Genomic DNA, 5,576 nt, shown 5'->3' on the forward strand with positions numbered 1-5,576 from the left:
ATATATATATACACATATATATATTAAACCTCCTTTGAACTGTCCACAGGAAAATAAAGAGCCATTGTTTCAAAAAAATAAATAAAATAAAATATGAGGATGTCTTTTAGTCTATCTTATTTTTTAAAGTCTACTTTGACAAAAAAAATTTTTGCTTGCTCTTTTCAGTGTCACAAGATTAAAGGAAAAATTGCTGCGAGACTTTAATAGTTTTGACGTGATTATGTTCATCACTCAATAGTTTAAATTATTATAATGTGGCATTTTGAACATTTCAAATAATCAAAAGCAAATATTAAAACGTTGTTGTATTTTGAGCTTCATGAAGTAGCCCATAATAATTGCTGGGCATCTCTAGTCCCATTTCTTAACCTCTCTGAGCCTAGCTTCCTAATTTATAAGATGGGGCTGTAGCTTGTATCTTCCTTACATCCTTACTGAATCGGTGTGCAGATGTATGCAAAATTCTTGCTCTCCGGGCCTCAGTAAGAGGGCTGTTATTATCACTGCTATAGGCAGTATGCTTTAACATCATCACGGCGTAAACATGGACAGGGCAGTGTTTTCATGAATTATTGGACATTATAAAATAAGCCTCGGATGTGGGCTCTTTATATCCTATTCTAAAAACACAACTCCGTTTGCAGAATTATTAAATACTCTTTCATTCCCTATTTCTTCCCCTGGCATCCAAATTATTTTTTTTTAAATCAAAAATGACCTCGCCTAACCAGTGAATTCACAAAGGTCCTTTCATCATCTATAAAACTTTTTTTTTTTTTTAAAGATTGTATTTATTTATTTATTTGACAGAGAGAGAGACAGGAGAGAAGGAACACAGGTAGGGGGAGTGGGAGAGGGAGAAGCAGGCTTCCCGCTGAGCGGGGAGCCCGATGAGGGGATGCGGGACTCGATCCCAGGAACCCCAGGACCATGACGTGAGCCGAAGGCAGCCGCTTAACCGACTGAGCCACCCAGGCGCCCCCATCTATAAGACTTTTAAAACATTCACGGAGCAACACAGAAACGCTATTTAGAAGTAGAGAAAACATGTAACTTATCCGGAAGGCGGATGCACTCCTCGGTGTCCGGCGAGACTCGGCGCGTGGGGAACTGGGGCTGCAAAGGCAGCGACTGACCCGCCTCCCCCGCCACGCTGCCTGCTCCCCTCCCCTGCACCCGCACCGCCTTGTCCCCTGCTCGCCTCGCTTGCTGGAATTGCACAATGTCGTGAACTCCGAAGCCATTCTCACAGCCAATTACCGGAGCTTAGCAACAGTCTGTTGATGCCTGGTGGTTTACAACATCCCACACAAATGGTGTGTTATTTTAAGTTGTGCTGGGGCATCTGGGCTTCCTAGGCCACTCGGGGCCACCACATGTGTAACAGCCATATAGCAGCTGCCTGTGGACGGTGTTAACATCTGTCTCTCGCGCGCCCTGTCCTGGAGGTTGAATTTTCGAACCACCACCCAGAGATGGCGATGTTTGTTTTGTTTTTTTAAAGATTTTTATTTATTTGACAGAGACACAGCGAGAGAGGGAACACAAGCAGGGGGAGGGGGAGAGGGAGAAGCAGGCTTCCTGCTGAGCAGGGAGCCCGATGCGGGGCTCCATCCCAGGACACTGGGACCATGACCTGAGCGGAAGGCAGACGCCTAACGACTGAGCCACCCAGGCGCCCCTGGAGATGGCAATGTTGAAACAGCTCTAGGATCTAGATGGAGCATCTTTCAGGGCCAAAGTTCACAGCTCTGTGGGAGGTTCCTGAGGTTAGCTCACTGAATCGGCTGGAGCTCTCTGCTTTAAGGTCTTCTGAGACCATGGTCGTCTGGGCTCCATTCATGTACTCAGTCAGCTCGTCAAGTGATGTTGTTGTTGTTGTTTTAAAGATTTTGTTTATTTATTTGTCCGATAGAGAGAGTGAGAGCAGGGGAAGTGGCAGGCAGAGGGAGAAATGGGCTCCCTATTGAGCAAGAAGCCGGATGCGAGGCTGGATCTCAGGACCCTGGGATCAGGACCCCAGCCAAAGACAGGCTTAACCGACTGAGCCACCCAGGCGCCCCTCCTCAAGTGTTTTTTGAATACCACGTATGTGCCAGGCACTGGGCAAGACTCATGTACAGAAAATGAGCAGGAGACCCAATCCCTACCCTCAAGGAGTGTAGTCTAGTGGGGAAATCAGAGTAGTGATTTTTATGTTCTCTTTATGTCTTCTAAGTGTGAGCTATCCAAGGGCAGTATTTAATAACAGTAACGTTTTGAGTTGTTATTGCAATTTATATTTCAACTTTGATGAAAAGTTCTGTGAATTCATCTTTCAAAAGATGTTTTTCTTTCCTCAGTCCTTTTTGTATCAGGAACTGAGAATTCCGGGGCACCTGGGTGGCTCAGTCCTTGGGCGTCTGCCTTTGGCTCAGGTCATGATCCCAGGGTCCTGGAATCGAGCCCCACATCGGGCTCCCTGCTCTGTGGGAGGCCTGCTTCTCCTTCTCCCATTCTCCCTGCTTGTGTTCCCTCTCTCGCTGTGCCTCTGTCAAATAAATAAAATCTTAAAAAAAAAAAAAAAAAGGAACTGAGAATTCCAAGAATTCTCCTCAGAACTCTAATAAATGGCATGGATCCATCCTTCTGTCATTAAAAACAGATTCCTTAAGAGAGTGGGGCGAAGGAGCTAAGAAATCAAGATTATCTGCTTAGGAAAGCAATAAATTTCTTTTATTTTACTGGCTGTCTCTTATCCTGGACAAAATTAAAAAGTGGTAAACAACAGGGGCTGAAAAGTGAAAAGTAGAGAAGACTGACAAGAAGTTCCTTTCACAGAGGAAAGTAGTTCCTGTTATTATACTTTCTTTGAAAGAAAGGGAAGATGCCTTAACCACTGGGAACTTCTTTTGTTCAGAAAATAATTCCTAAATACATACTAAAATCACTTCTCATTGTTTAATTTGGAAAATGTAAGCTAACTGAAATGTTTTTAGAAGCTCTTACCTTAAGAAAATCCCCCTTAAATCAAAGCCTCAAAGGCCCATCCCAAATCATTAACATTTCCTTTGGGACCCCCTACTAAAATCATATGATCCTTCCACAACAAAGACTGCCCTATAACTAACTTCTAGAGGCAGCAGGAGGAGCAAGGAGCACCTTTACTTTTCCCATTTAGAAGGTACTTCAACTGCCTGAGTTAATCAAGATACCCATACCATTGGCACTAATTTTTTTAAATTAAATTTAAAAATTAAGGGGAAAAAGGGGACGTCCCCTCTACCGCACTGTCTACCTTTTAATCTTGTTTTCCACCACCCCCCATTATACACCCTCTACTCCAGCCACAACAATCTATGTGGAGTCCCTGAAACAGGCAGGCTGAAAATAGAAATGGCAGGAAGACTTGGACAATTTCCCGTTTATTAAGGGACAGTCAGGGGGATTGGGGCTGAGGCGTGGCAGGCACCTGTGCTCTTATACAGTAAATGAGATTCGGAGTCACATACATCCTGAGGGCCCCTGGATTCATCATCTTTTGACCTATATACTTCCACAAAATATACATCCCTTTGGTCACATGTTTGGCTTGTAAGCTGGGCCTTAAACATTCCCTCTCTAGATTTAGTTTTGGAGCTGATTACCTCCTACCTATGGAAGGAGACAGACAGACTATGGAAATAGCTTCCTATCTCTTCCCCATCGGGTCCATCCTCTATGTTGAAGCTAAAGTTGTCTTTCTAAAATGCAAATCTGGGGGCGCCTGGGTGGCTCAGTCGGTTAAGCGTCTGCCTTCGGCTCAGGTCATGATCCCGGGGTCCTGGGATCGAGCCCCGCATCGGGCTCCCTGCTCAGTGGGGAGCCTGCTTCTCCCTCTCCCTCTGCTGCTCCTCTAGCTTGTGCTCTCTCACTCTCTCTCTGTCAAATAAATAAATTTTAAGGAATAAAATAAATAAAATGTAAATCTGATTATTTAAAAAGAAAATCCTTTAGTGGCTCTGCACTGCCTGCAGTGATTTCCAACTAGAGGGAAACCTCCCTCTAGAGTGAATGTATGGGAAATGGGGGCATATCAACGCCACCTCAAGGATTTTTCAAAACCTCACACACACACACACACACACACACACACAGGTGTGCAAAATCATCACCTCCCCTCTTTCAAGTCCTTTTAGCCACCCCATCGACATACCCCACCTGGTGAAAATCACTGCCATGTTGGCTCAGCGATGTGCTTTGCTTGTCTCCCTCAGTTATGCTGAAGCATGAAAAAGGCTGAGGAGCCCTTACTGCAGAATAAAGTCCAAAGTCCTTAACATGACGTACAAAGTCCCCTTTAATATTCTCCTGGCTTTCCATTCCAGTCTCGTCTTCAACCACTCCCCACTTCATGCCCTCTGAGCCAACCACACCAATCTGGGTGCATTCTTGAACGAGACGTGGTTTTTCATACTTCTGTTTCTTCCTGCCGTTCCATTTACCCAGAATGCATGTCTCCCCTTACACAGCTAGGGATTTTCCATTTAACCTTTAAGAAGGCACCAACAACTATATCTTCAGCCAGAGCCCATTCCTGGATTCTAGGACCAGTCGGGTGTTTAGAAAATATATAAGCTCCTGGACTCACCTCCCCCTAGTTATTCCTCCTAATTGCTGGCCACATCTCAGTTATCTGTAACCCCATTCTTGCGGCTGACTTCTCACCTCAAAATCCAAGTCTTTGCTACAGCCTATGAGGGCATGTACGATCAAATCTCGCTTCCCACCATCCTCCCCTCTCCCGCTCTGCTCCACCCACACTGGCCTCCGGATTCCTGAAACACACCAAACACATACTGAAAAAAGATGGATGAATGGTGCCTAAAGAGGAGGCTGAAATCCAAGCCAGCAAGAGAATAGGGTTGGCATCAACAGAAACAAGCCGGTTTGCTCGGCGGAGCTGCAACAAGGCTCAGGAATTGGCAGCGGAGTGGCGCGCAGCTGGAAGTGCAAAGTGGGCCCACGGCAGGCAAAGCGTACTTGGACTCCAGCAGGAGATGAGGCTTTGACTCCCTGGAGAGACTGAGAAGAGGGACCCTGGATTAAAGACAGCACCGCTGAGAGTGGATGCTGTACTTAATCAGAGGATGAGGGAGACCTCTAGCTCCCTTCCTCCGTGACTGAGAACACGTGCAGTTAGGCCTTTTAAGTACCTCCCTCTGCAGCCTCCCTCCACTGACGTCACCAGGGAAGAGAATGAAGACTTTCGCTGGTTACAATTGCTCTGTCCAGGAGAAAACGCAGTAACATTTGGGAAGTCATGGAGCCATGCCTTCACAATTCTGAGGAAAAGTTATTTCCAACCTATATTTGTTGGTTAAGTGATGGATCAAGTGAAAGAACATTTCTCCCAGACATGCAAAGGGGTAAGATATTTACTGCTCATTCGTTCTTTCTCAGAAATCTCAGGAAGGGGGTGCCTGGGTGGCTCAGTCGGTTGGGCGTCTGCCTTCGGCTCAGGTCATGATCTCAGGGTCCTGGGATCGAGTCCCGCATCCAGCTCTCTGCTCAGTGGGGAGCCTGCTACTCCCTCTCCCTCTGCCTGCCACTCC

The 5,576-nt window shown here is 46.0% G+C and overlaps 1 pseudogene; it reads left to right on the plus strand.

Moving 5' to 3' along the window:
• LOC116634713 overlaps window positions 1-241 on the plus strand; it is a 10,793-nt pseudogene extending 10,552 nt beyond the window's left edge.
• The last annotated feature ends 5,335 nt before the right edge of the window (window positions 242-5,576 follow it).

The sequence above is a fragment of the Phoca vitulina genome, unplaced genomic scaffold (assembly GCF_004348235.1).
Source record: "Phoca vitulina isolate PV1807 unplaced genomic scaffold, GSC_HSeal_1.0 scaffold9, whole genome shotgun sequence".
NCBI classification, from domain to species: Eukaryota; Metazoa; Chordata; class Mammalia; order Carnivora; family Phocidae; genus Phoca; species Phoca vitulina.